The sequence below is a fragment of the Camellia sinensis genome, chromosome 2 (genome assembly GCF_055761805.1).
Source record: "Camellia sinensis isolate YWXY chromosome 2, ASM5576180v1, whole genome shotgun sequence".
NCBI classification, from domain to species: Eukaryota; Viridiplantae; Streptophyta; class Magnoliopsida; order Ericales; family Theaceae; genus Camellia; species Camellia sinensis.
Genome location: NC_138962.1, coordinates 215,485,676 through 215,500,201, shown reverse-complemented (window position 1 = coordinate 215,500,201; position 14,526 = coordinate 215,485,676).

The window sequence follows — 14,526 nt, the reverse complement described above, 5'->3', positions numbered from 1 at the left end:
CCGAGACAACTCCGGTGATGACGGACATGTGGCCTTCGGCACCGAGTCAGGGTTTCCTAAATTTCCCATTTTAAAAAATATTTAGGTGGCGACTCTGTATCTGGCAAAGCAGTCCATGTTTGGCACTACTTTTTCAAAAATCTGTTTCTCAAAACGATTTGCCAGATTTGGACTCTTTGGTTCAGATTAAGAACCGTGACCCAAAATCGAGAGTCCGAACCGTAGCGAGGTCCCCCCCGCGGGCTTGTTACAGTTTCTGGCGACTCTGCTGGGGAGATTTAGAGAGCTTGACTCGAACTCATGATATCCTGTTTTGATCTCATTTATGTGTTTCTTTGCATTGCATGTGCATTGGTGCGCCTAGGAACACAGTGTTTGCCATCTGCCATTCCTGAACGGTTTGCCGGAGGCTTGTCTTGTCAAGTCATGTCCATAAGGCTGACCGGCTATGGGCTCTGATAGCGTGGGAACACAAACCCCGGTTTACCGAGGCACCCCTTTTGACCATTCGACCTAGTGCATATTCGGATCCATAGTGACCATTCCAAAATAGGACAGGTTGCTTACCCGATGTTAGGTTGTTTGAAAAATCGCTGTGTGCGTAGTGAAACCCTAGTTCCTGACGAAATAGGACAGGGAAACCCTACCCCAACATAGGGGTGTTTTGGCTCTCTCTTATTTGCTATGTGCTTTTAGAGTGTACCTCTACAGGAACGCATATACCAGTTTGCGAGTTTGAGTATCGGGCCCGAGGGCACTAGAATCAGTATTGTTGAGAATCAGTTATCAGGAATCAGTTATCCGTGGGTATCAGATTCAGTATTTTGGGAACAGAAATCTGGGAACAGTGATCAGCAGTAGGGTACAGTTGTTTGGCTACGCCTGTGTTTGATCAGTTTGGGCTGAAATGCTGTCTGTTTTTCCTTTGAAGGTTCAGAGAGTCGGAGAGGTGATACAGAATAGCCAGTGTTCCCCCTTTGCTGAGGCAGGACTTATGATGGCGCAGAATTCAGAAGAGACTGTGGTTATGACAGCCACATTAGGTCAAGGAATCAGTTTGCAGGGCGAGATCGATGGTGGTGCACCACATTCGCCCAGGTTGCCTGTTGCGCACCCGGTCTGGGCCTCCCAGCTATACCAGGCTCGCGCGCCTACTACATTTGAACTGATGAGGATGATCGAAGATCTTCAGAGAACTGTGGCAGATCTGGCCTTTGGGGTTTTGGCCCCATCATCAACCACATCACGTACCAGGGAGTTCATGTCTAAAGGCTCCCCAACTTTAGGACGGGTTGCATTGGAAGAAGGCCAATCTTTTGCCAAAGTGGAAGCGACTGGTAAGAACAAGGTAGGAGCAGGCATTGGTCCCCATGAACACCTTCAGTGGGACATTGAGGCTTTGAAAGCTGAGGGACTGAACAAAGAGCAAGTCCTCGCGGTTGTCACAAAAACTGTGGATGACACTTTCGCCACTCAGAATGAGAGCACTCTGAATCAAGGGGCAAGCCGGGAGAAGGGCCTTTGTACCAGGAATGTTCCCTTCAGCCCTAATCCTGTGCTCGGAAACGATCAGCAAACCCAGTCAACGTCTGCCAATCCCTTTGCTGGTGCATCCAGCAAAACTCCACAAACCTCAAAACACCCACCTCGAGGCCAGAGGGTGTTTGCACCACTATACATGTCTCTATCAGCGGCCTTGAGGGTCCTGATTAAAGAGGGAGATCTGAAACCCCTGGAGCCGCGATCACTGCCAGATAGACTTCCTTCCTCCCATGATCCGGCCAAGTACTGTGCCTTTCATCAGCAAGTTGGCCATGTCACTGATAGGTGTTTCCGTCTTTGCCATGAAATACAAGATCTGATTGACAATGAGGTCATCGTCGCACCAACTCAGTAAAGTCTATCACCACTGGATCAGTGAACTCGGGGGATGGTACGGATATGTGATCAGGGGATGAACCACCTGTGGGCGGCACTCAGTTTACTCCAGATGTGGCGTGTGGCACGCACTGTTTTGAGCATTTGCGAATGTTGGTTTTTGTAGTTTCTGACTTTGGTGTTGAGTCAGTTTTGTGGTTTTGTTTTGAGTCTGTCTCTCTGTTTTGAGTCAGTCTTTTTGATTAAGGGTCTGTCTCGTTGTATCGAGTCAGTCCTATTGTACAAAAGTCGGGTGATTCCGGGGGTGTTACTTCGGATATCACTATTTTGCTTTCTGTTTGTCATTTTGAGTCTGTTTCTGCCAGGGAGCCAGTTGTGCCAACAGATTTGAATGAACAGCAGTGATTTTCACACTCTTGTGTTTGCTTCTGCCGTGTGCCAGTTGTGCCAGAAGTATTGAATGGAATGACAGTGCTCTTCGCCTGCCTTTTTTTGTGCCTTGAAATCATTGTATCGACTTAAGTTTTTTTCAAAACTTTTTTTGAACACTGCGGTGAAAACGAAGAGGAAGGAATTCCTCGGGATTTGCAAAATTTTGATCATTTGAGAGAAAGAGAGGCGTGCTAAGCCCTTAATGAATGAAATCATGCTTGTTAGCGTGAGTACTGAGAAGGATCCTGGCTTGATCCAGACTGGTTTCACACTATCTTTAGCGCGAGCGATTTGTTGCTTTCTTAAAAACTTTCAAAAACAAAATATTTTGCGCAGTCCTTCGAAGACTTGTGTGGGATCACTCTTGAGATTGTGCAGCTTAGGATCGCTCTCAGCCTCGAGATTCGACCCCTCACTTTCAAACCTTGAACCTGAGTTCAGAACGTTCAACGGTCAACCACAACGTGAGGCCTATGTGGCCATTTTGAAGCAGCCCTCGAACAAAAGGCACCAAAGTCAGATCAAGAAGATCAGATCAAAGAAAGCTTGTAAAGCTAGAACAGAAGTACCCATCGAACTAGGGGCAAAGATATCAGACATGCTCGAACAGCTGAAGATGAGTCCTCTTGCAAAACAGCAGCCATTCTCCTGGATTCAAATGACTTCAGGATCTCAAAACCATTTGACATGGACAAAGCTACGCTTTTACCCTTTGAGAGGCTCGCTGGGCCGAAAACCCGGAAGGGCGACCCAGGCAAAAGTTAGAGCAAAAGAAAAGTACAAAAAAGAAAAAATGCAAAGAAAAGAACAAAAAAAAAAAGAAAATAAAAAAAGGGAATGAAATGAAAAGAAATGAAAAGAAAAGAAATGAAAAGAATTGAAAAGAAAAGAAAAACAAAGCTCGCAAGGTCGAAAACCCGCATCGGGCGCCTTGGCAAAAGTTAGAGCCTAAAAAGGAGAGGTTAAATACCCGAGTGTACCTTAACCGGAACTACGTAAGGCTTGATTCCCATGTTTGGGATACGTAGGCAACTTTATCACGAAGTCCAGCCCCAAACGCTTTCATAGCGTCTCAGTCCATGCAATGGTTTCAATTTCATCCCCAAAGTCTAGTGGCTAACACCCTTCAAGGTGATTGTGTCCATATATGTGTTGTGACCGTCTTCGTCATTGCTGTGTCTAAGAGCTCGACCACCGCCAATGAAGACTGTCTGCGGACTGCTGCGGCACCACCCAAACAAGGGGCAACTTTCCGTTGCCACAAGCCGTCGTGAGACGCCATTCAAACTAGAGGCAACTTTCCGTTGCCTCCCACCCCCCTTCAAACCAGGGGCCATTTTCCATTGCCTCCGATCCAAGGTTGCGCATCTCAAAGAGTAAGCGCCTTGCTTGTTAAGCATTGGCTGTTTGCAAAAATAGTTTTTGAGAATTTTTACTGAAGCTGACTACTTTTCTCGAAAATTGTTCCATCTTTTCCAAAAACTGGACCATTTCTTGGACCTAAAAGGGAAAATTTTCAGTGCTCATAGCCTGACTTGCATGATTTCAAATCAAAAATCGAACAAGTGTGTTAATCTAACTCTCATATTGGTCAAAAATTGTTTTAGTAGAAAACCAAAACAAAAAATGGTCAAAATGATGAACTAGGGGCACAGTTGAGTCAGGCTTCCTGTTTTTCCCCCGTTGTCAATGCATCTTCCAGAAAGGGCACCTGCCAGAAAAGGGCACAACTGAAGTCAACAACAAAGGGCTAAAAGCTCTCTCATCCTCCAAGCAACGAGGAATCAAGTCAAGTACGAAGCACGAACTGGAATGGGGCGAGATGTTCCACTCCCTCATCTGGACAGATCTAACCACGTCCAAACTCCCCAGCAGGGCATCATCAACTGATGTTAGCTGCAGATTTGCTACACACCCAGTTGTAGCACAACCCCTCTGTGGGAGAAACTTACTATTGTGAACAAGAGTCTGGTAAAATACCAGGGGCAAGAGCCCACAATTTCCAGCTTATCCATCAACCACCCAGGGGAGGGATGAAAAACGAGAGATTAAAGAATAGAGAGATGTGCGCTGAGAGAAAAAGCGAGAAAAGGGTTTTGAGAGAAAAACCGAGCTTGAGAGCCGAGTGATGTGAGAATCACAAATAAGAAAGGGTGGGAATAATACCCGGTGAAACAGGCTCCCTGTGCACGTCTGTGTGTCGTGTCTTTTGTTTTGTTTGTCTCGATTCTTGCTTTGAGTCGTCCCGAGCGTGTCTCGACGTGTTTAGGTTGTTTACCTTTTGTTTTCCGTTGTTGAGTCTTTCTCGCTGTGTTCAGTCGTAGGCTCAATACCTGGTCGGAAACTCATCTCTCAATTTCAAAAATAAATCGTTTTGTGCTCAGAGTGCTGTGCCATCCTTCACGTTTGTGCAAAACAAGATTCTTTTTTCCAAAAAAACTGCAGGGTCCACCCCCGATAAGTGTGAACGGTGAAACCAGGACCTATCTGAATCTATGATAGTTCCAGACTGCAAAGCAAAAGCAAAAGAGCGAAAATCGAAGTATCTGAGTTTGTGTCAACTTCAGAAAATTCCGTGATTGTACTCCGGACGTACCCCTTCAGGGCCTTGCCAATGCTCCGAAATATGAGTGTACCTCTACCTCAAGCGCAAGATCAATCCTGCTTCAAGGTTATACACTCTTCCACTTACATTGTTATGCACCCACTTCACTTGCATTGTAATGCATTATACCTATCAAGTTTCTTCCTCAGTCGTGCACGATATTGTATGCACGGTTCATTCGAAGAAGCTCCGTTTTAAGGTCATTCACTTTTGTGTATCAATCACACACACTCACTTTAGTGTATCAATCACACTTCATTCGCTTAGTGTATCAATCACGCTTCGGTTACGCTCTCATTCATATAGTGTATCAATCACACTTCAATCACATTTCTTTCATTTTGTGTATCTATCACACACATTCTCATATAGTGTATCTATCACATGCTCGCTTTGTGTATCAATCACACACGTTCGCTTTGTGTATCAATCACACACTCTCACTTTGTGTATCTATCACACGCTCACACTTTGCTTCATATAGTGTATCCATCACACTCGCTTCACCTTTTATGTATCTATCACACTATGCTCACTTTGTGTATCTATCACACGTTCACTTTGTGTATCCATCACACGCTCCCTTTGTGCATCCACCACACACGGTTGCTTAGTGTATCTATCACATATTTTCTCAGTGTATCCATCACACTTGTTTCGCTTTGTGTATCTATCACGCTTTGCTTTGCTTAGTGTATCAATCACACTTTATTCGTGTTAGCATGTCCATCACACTCTCTTCACTATGTGTATCTATCACGCATGTTTGTCCACTTAGTGTATCTATCACACTCCGTTCACTTTTGTGTATCTAACGCACATGTTCGTGAGAATTGCATAATTCTCTTACATCCTTTCTGCATTGTAATGTAGCTTGGTTTCAACTTGCTTAAAACTGTCGCATGTTTGCTTCATTACAGTTTCCTTTGCATGATCATAAGTTATGTCCGGCTCTCTGCATTGTCTTGCATTTTGCCCCTGCCTTCGGGCGCATATCTTGATTGTCTTGCATGTTTGTCTAAGTCTTCGGCCTTGTCAAAAATGGGTCGTCTCTGGGCTTTGACATTCACTCCCGTCATTGTTATGACTTTCGAGTTCTGTCAAAGAGGGGCAACTGTAGACACCCCATTTTTGACCGTCCTCAAGACTTGGACGTCACCGTTTGAACACTCGGAGATTATCCATGTTTGTGTTCGTTTGGAGTTCCCGGAGGTCTCGGCTCGCGCGCCTTGCCTCAGGATCCCCGAACTCAACCGTTTAGTGTCTGGTTTTGTACCAAACACTTGCATCTTGCCTTTGAGAGGCAGGGTGAGGCTTGTAGACCATCCCCACCCACCACCGGCAGTGGCTAGAGGCCACCGGCTGGTGTTTGATGCCACCGGCAATGTAGTTTGCTGGCCGGCACTATTTGTTGCCGGTCAGCACTATTTTGTGCCGGTCGGCACTCTTTTTGGCCAAGATGGCATTTTTGGCCGGCCGATTGCTGTTCATCTGCTTTTGCAGATATTTTTAGACAGCGGTCTTGCTTTTGCTCTCCTCCATACACGTGTATGGAGGGATCTCCCTCTTGTAAAGCTTGTCTTGTAAGCTTTACAAGAGATATAGAGAGGGGCTCTCTCCTGGAACAAGAGGAGAGGACTTAGGTTAGAGAGAGAGATATTTTGGGAGCAAAAGACAGCCATTGTTGAGCTCTTGTTCTAGGGTTTGGGTGAGATACATTTTCTATCTCTCTTTCCCTCTCATTTGTTCACTAGGTGCTTTGTGTCTTACTATTGCACACAAACACCTAGTGTTTCACCTTCCTCTTGAAACTAGGGCTCTAAGGGCTTGTTCTTGAGTTTCTTGACTGGTTTGGAGCCAAAGGAGGCCATTGGAGCATCATTTGTGAAGGAGGCTTCAAGGGTGAGAATCTAGTCCCATTTTCCCCCATTTTTGCATTGATTTTATACCCATCTTAGAGCTGTTTTTGTGCTTATTGTATAACATAAAAAAGTTCTGTTTTTAGGCCCTCTTTATTGTTTATTAAGAGTGTTTTGTTGTTTGAGGGTTGTTGACCACCCTTAGGCCTTGAAAGGCCTCATTTTGAGCCATTTTGTGCTAGCTCCGGGATTTTGGTGTTGGGGTCTCTTCACCACTGAAATCCCTTGAAGTCCCAAGAAGGAGAGGGCCACCCCCTCTCCTCGTTGTCCTTGAAAAGGGCATATTTTGGCCTCTTAAGGAAGCCTATGCTTGAGTGTGTGTTGAGCATGTTTGGTTTGTTTTTCATGCTTATATACCTATAATATAACATGATTTTAAGTTGGTTTTGGAACTCCATGCATGCTTAGAATAGTTGCCATGTAATGCCTTGTTTATGCCTTAACATGTCTTAGGTTGTTAGCCTTAGTTGGAGCATGTTTTAGGCTTAGTCTTGTGAAGATTATGTGCTTATTTTGCCATGTTTTAGGTCTGTCCCTAAGTGTTTGGGTCGATTTTGGCATGCTTGATATACCCCCTTTGCATTTCGGCTTGTTGGCCTTGAGTATGTGAATGTATAGCATGGCATCTTTGCATTGATTTGGTGATTTGGGACACCCCATCACGCTATTTCAGTCCCATTTTCATGCCTATGTGTATGCCTTGCATGCCTCTTTAATGCTTTGGAAGCATGTGTTGTATGCTCCATGTTTTGACCATAGTGCATGCCTTGAAATTGAGCCACTTAGATGCCATCTAAGTAGTCCATTAGCCTTGCTTTAACATGCTAAAAATCTGTTTTTTAGTTGTTCGATGCATGCCATGATTGTTGTGCTAAAGGTGCTTCAAAGCCCCTTTGAATTGCCTCAGGTATTTGGACCATGCTTGCATGCATTGGCTTATCTTGTTTAACAATGATTTGGCATCATTTTATAGCATGATTTTAGAGCTTATGTTGCATGCTTTTAGTTCATGAAGACCTCTTTCAAGTGTGCTTGAATGTTGCTTGCTTTGTACCTAAGGCTTAGACCATAACATGTGTATGTGTGCATGTGTGCTTAGCCTTCTTTTTTGGGCATTTTGGCTACTGTTTTGGGTCTTATTAAAGCTGCCTAAATCACACATAAGTCCATCTTTGCATCCATTTGCATTGCCATGTGTTTGCTTGTATGCTTACATAAGTACATTGCATTGTTCATGTTGCATCCCTAGATAACATGCCTAGGTTGCATTGCATCAACATGCATTCCTTGTCCCTTGATTTGGTGATGGGGATTAGGACTTTGGTTTGATTTGGTTTGCATGCATTTGAAATCAAAGTTGCATACTTGGTTCTTTGGGCCATCATGCATGGAAATGCGCGATTGGTGGTCCGAGAATCGAGGCGCATGCCCCTTTGAGTCATTACCATGATAAGGGGCATGGTTGGTCCATATATGCCTTGAATTGTGCTGCCATGTTTTGCCTTGTCCTCTGTTGCCGTCATTTGCAGATTCTGCAGGAACAATCTGCTGACCGGCAGTGTTAAGTGCCGGCCGGCAATATTTTCTCTGCCGATAGCTTCATTTTGTGCCGATGGCCACACACCACTGCCGGTGGAAATTTCACTCAGCCGGTGATGATCCCCTCTGTCCAAGGGAGCAGTCCCGAGGTTTTGACAACCTCCAGAGGAGCAGAGGAAAGAAAACAGAGGCAGCTTGCGTATGGCGGCGCGTTTCCCGAGGCAGTTTATCTGTTTTCTTAGCTTAATTTAATTTGTTAATTAAATTAATTAATTTGTAACATTTAATTAGCTTGCGTAGTTAATTAATTTGTAATATTTATTTGGTCCCTCCGAGTGAGGGAAAATCTGTAATAAGTGTGCGTGTGTGTGCGTATGTCTTCCAACCTCATGTCTTTCTTCCCTTTTATTTACCTGCTTATGATGGTAGATTAGGGCATGTTTAAATTCAGCATACCTTATGCTATGCATGTGTGCATCCATGCATTTGTATTGCACGCACTAGGCTCGGTACATCATGCTAACTGCATTTGTATTTCAATTCCAAATTGAATACGTGCATCAATTGATCGCATTTCATATGCCATGTTTAGGCTAGCCGAGCCTATCTAATTGCATCCTGTGTGTGTTGCATTAGGCAAATTAACATGAGCTAGGGCATGCATGTTTGCTAACTAGTTTACTGTTTTGGCACGGAGTACGATGTAAGTATTTCCGCTTTAGCATATCGCATGAGTGTGAATGTTGCCATGATAGCACGCTTAACATGTGGCTAGATGCTTATGTGTTATAAACTGCTTGAATGCCTGTGGGTGAAGGTTGGATTGTTTGAGTTGGAAGAACTCATTGAAATCCGTGTTTTAGCCTACTTGCGAGTAGCAAATTCCAAAGCATTTTCAAAACGAACGGATATGCAATGTTTCTTTCCAAATTAGGCAATCTAGTCTATACTTGTTTGCTGCGCGCATAACGTAGTAATTCTAGGCTAATAATTGGTTTAAGAACACATAAAGTTTTCAAAAACGGATATCACGGTTAGTAGGGGCCGGTCTTCGGACCGGGCGAAAGGGGGTGCTCATAGCTGACCTTCCCCGATCGTACCCAAGCTCCCGAGCCGAGACAACTCCGGTGATGACGGACATGTGGCCTTCGGCACCGAGTCAGGGTTTCCTAAATTTCCCATTTTAAAAAATATTTAGGTGGCGACTCTGTATCTGGCAAAGCAGTCCATGTTTGGCACTACTTTTTCAAAAATCTGTTTCTCAAAACGATTTGCCAGATTTGGACTGTTTGGTTCAGATTAAGAACCGTGACACAAAATCGAGAGTCCGAACCGTAGCGAGGTCCCCCCCCCCCCCCCCCCCCGCGGGCTTGTTACAAGTACATGCAACAAACAAAGAGATGGACTTAAACATGATTTGGGCAGTCCTAACTAGGCCCAAAACAGTGGCCAAAGTGCCCAAAATGAAGGACTAATGGCATGCAAACATGCATGCGAATGATCTCCAATACTTCAAACATTAAAGAGCAATTCTCAAGCACACTTAAGAGGATGCAAACATGGACATATATCATGCAAATTAATCCTTGAAAATCATGCTATAGGAGGTGCCAAACCAACTTAAACAAGACAAACATAGCATGCAACAATGGTCCAAAACCCAAGACAAGCCAAGAGGCTTAAACCAAGGCTAAGTCAACCAAGCCTCACAAGGCCAAGAGGACTTAAAACAAGTCTAAGGCAGGCCTAGACAACACCCAAGGGACACCTAGATGACATCTAAGTGGCTCAAATTCAAAGAGTATGCACAATGGCCAAAACATGGAGCATGCAACACAAGCTCATAAGGCATCAAGGGGGCATCCAAGGCAAGCATACAAGCATGCAAAGGGGACTGAAATGGTGCTCTAAATGGTGCCAAACCAATAAAACAAAGCAAGTAGTGCATGCTACACACTCACACACTTAAGGCCAACAAGCCAAAATGCAAAGGGGGCATATAATGCATGGCAAAGTCGACCCAAACAACTATGGACAGACCTCAAACATGGCAAAATAAGCACAAAAGCTTCAAAAACTTAGACCTAAAATATGCTTGAACAATGGTTTACAACCTAAGGCATGTTAAGGCCTAAACATGGCATTACAAGGTAGGTATGCTACGCATGCATGGTGTACCAAAACCAATTAAAAATAGAGGCATATAATGACATAATAAGCACAAAAAACAACTAAGGCATGGTCAACATGAAGCTTAGCTAGGTGCTCCCTCAAGAGACCAAAAATGGTCCTTTTCATGGACAACAAGGAGAGGGGGTGGCCCTCTCCTTCCTAGGACCTCAAGGCACCATCCTCATCTCTGAAATCCCTCAAGATTTCAGTAGTGAGGGGGCCCAAACACCAAGGTCCCGGAGCTCACTCAAAATAGCACAAAATAGGGCCTCTCAAGGCCTAAGAGGGGTCAAACACCTCCAAACCACAAAACACTCTAAACAAACTATTTAGAGGGCCCAAAAACAGAACTTTTTTATGTTATACACTAAGCACAAAAACAGTTCTAAGATAGGAAAAAATACAATACAAAAATGGGGAATAAAGGGGCAAACTTCTTACCCTTGTAGACCTTCTTCACAAATGGTGGACCAGCTGGTTCTTCAAGCTCAAAACCACCCAAGAACACTAAGAACAACCTCTGGTCCTTCAAGGAACCAAGAAAAGGTGTAACACTATGTGTTTGTGTGCAATATTAAGACACAAACACACTTAAACACACACAAAGGCCAAATGAGAGAGAGGTATAGAGATAGAATATGTATGGAACCCTAAACCTAAAACCAGAGCTCTCACACAACTTTTCTATCTAAAATATCCAACCTAAAGCCAAGAGTGGAGGGCTTCTCTTATAGAGGAGCCAATCTTGTAAAGCATACAAGGTAAGCTAACAAGGAAGCCATCCCTCCATACACGTGTATGGAGGGTAACAAAATGCCATACAGTTGTATTAAAATATCAGCAAAAGCAGATGAACAGTAGTCGGCCGCTCAAAAATGCCATTATGACAAAATGGACTACCGACCGGCAACAAAGAATGCCGACCGGCAATATACATTGCCGATGGCAACAAAACACCAGCCGGTGGCCTCTGTCCATGGCCGGTGATGTGTGGGGATGCCTCACAAGGCATTCCCTGCCCCTCCAAGGCAAAACACAAGTGTTTGGTGCAAAACCAGACACTAAACAGTCGAGTTCGGAGATCCTGAGGCAAGGCGCGTACCCGAGACCTCCGGGAACTCCAGATGAACACAAACATGGATGATCACCGGGTGTTCAAACGGTGACGTCCAAGTCTTGAGGACGGTCAAAAATGGGGTGTCTACACTTGCCCCTCTTTGACAGAACTTGAAATTCATAACAATGACGGGAGTGAATGTCAAAGCCCAGAGACGACCCATTTTTGACAAGGCCGAAGACTCAGACAAACATGCAAGACAAACAAGGTATGCGCCCGAAGGCAGGGGCAAAATGCAAGACAATGCACAGAGCCGGACATAACTTATGATCATGCAAAGAAAGCTGTAACGAAGCATACATGCGACAGTTTTAAGCTTGCATACGCCAAACTACACTACAATGCAGAAAGGATGTAAGAGAATTGTGCAATTCTCAATACGTCTCACTCGGAGGGTACAATACCTGTGTGGCTCGTCTGGTTCCACCAGCTGCAAATGAACCGTACATACAATATCGTGTCTGTGAAGAAAACAACTCAATAGGTATGATGTTATTAGCAACATGCATGACAATGCAAAAATGGATGCAAAATGATATGCAATGTATACAAAACAATGTACAAACAATGCAAATAAAGATGCAATGTAATTGAAATAATGCAAACTACATGCAAAGCAATTGAATCATGATCCAATCATGAGCGGTTCGAAACCATACCTATGTCAAATAGATTGATGGAGGTAACAAGTCCGTCTACCATAGAACGGTCCACTGAACTATGAGTAATGTAGACGGACACAAGAACAAGTGTTGGGGGGGGATGACATAAGTGGGGAAAGGACAATGATCCTAATGCCGGATGCAAAAATTATACTACAATGTAATATAGATATGCTGGGGAGATGGCAATGGGTATGGCACGCGGGCCAAACCAAATCTTGCCTAGGCAAGGCATGTACGCATACAAGCCACGTCTAACATAGAACGGTCTACTGAACTATGCTTCGACACGAGAAGTATGGGCACATACCAGACCAAGCTCAACATGGAAAGGCGCAAGCCATAGGCGGAGGTGATGCAATGAATGCATGCAAGCTACAATGCAATATTTACAAATATGCAATGGAAATGGAAATGGATATGGCACGCGGGCCAAACCAAATCTCGCCTAGGAAAGGCATGTACACGTACAAGCCTCGTCTAACATAGAACGGTCTACTGAACTATGTTTCGACGTGAAAAGTATGGGCACATACCAGACCAAGCTCACTCATGGAAAGGCACAAGCCATAAATGGAAGGTGATGCAATGAATGCATGCGATCTACAATGCCATGGATATGGCACGCGGGCCAAACCAAATCTTGCCTAGGAAAGGCATGTACACAAACAAGCCGCGGCTAACATAAAACGGTCCACTGAACTATGCTTTGACACGAGAAGTATGGGCACATACCAAACCAAGCTCAACATGGAAAGGCGCAAGCCATAGATGGAAGGTGATGCAATGAATGCATGCAAGCTACAATGCAATATTTACTATATTACAATGATGCATGATGGTGCATGACAATGCATATTTTTTTTTTTTGTTTTTGTCTTTGTCTTTGTTTTTGAAATGCAAATGCATGATGATGCATGATGCATGGAATGCGCGACAACACGCAGCTTTTAAGATACATGACAATGTAAATGGACTGTGCACATCAATGCACTAAAGGTCTTGCACCGCCCGAGGATTTAAGGTCCCCTAGACCGTGGCGAATACCTGTGCGGTTCGTCTGGTTGCACCAGCCTTAAATGAACCGTACATACAATATCGTGCCTGCGAAGAAAACAAACTTGACAGGTACAAGGTGATTAACAATATACATATTAATGTATTTGAAAATGCGTGACAACGCAAAGCGAGCGGGGAGCATAACAATGCTGTGAAGGTACAGACGTGTGAGTGGAGCGCGCGGTCTACGCGGGCAGCGAAATTGATCATAAGCATGCGGTCTACGCAAGCAATGAAATTCATTATAAACATGCGGTCTACGTAAGCAAAACATGCGGTCTACGCAAGTCATGGAATTGATTACAAATATGCGGTCTACGCAAGCAAAACATGCGGTTTACGCAAGTAAAGAAATTGATTACAAACATATGGTCTACGCAAGCAAAACATGCGGTCTACGCAGGTAATGGAATTGAACAAACATGCGGTCTACGCAATCAAAACATGCGGTGTACGCAAGTAATGAAATTGAACATAAGCATGCAGTCTATGCAAGCAAAACATGCGGTCTACGCAAGTCATGGAATTGATTACAAATATGCGGTCTACGCAAGCAAAACATGCGGTCTACGCAAGTAATGAAATTGAACATAAGCATGCGGTCTACGCAAGCAAAACATGCGGTCTACGCAAGTCATGAAATTGAACAGACATGCGGTCTACGCAAGCAAAACATGCGGTCTACGCAAGTAATGAAATTGGTTTCAAGTATGCGGTCTACGCAAGGAAAACATGCGGTCTACGCAAATGATGGGTTTAAACAAACATGCGGTCTACGCAAGGAAATCATGCGGTCTACGCAAGTCATGGAATTGATTACAAATATGCGGTCTACGCAAGCAAAACATGCGGTCTACGCAAGTAATGAAATTGAACATAAGCATGCGGTCTACGCAAGTCATGGAATTGAACAAACATGAGGTCTACGCAATCAAAACATGCGGTCTACGCAAGTAATGAAATTGAACATACATGCGGTCCACGCAGTCAAAACATGCGGTCTACGCAGGTAATGAAATTGGTTTCAAGTATGCAGTCTACGCAAGGAAAACATGCGGTCTACGCAAGGAAAACATGCGGTCTACGCAAGTAATGAATTGAACAATCATGCGGTCTACGCAAGCAAGACATGCGGTCTACGCA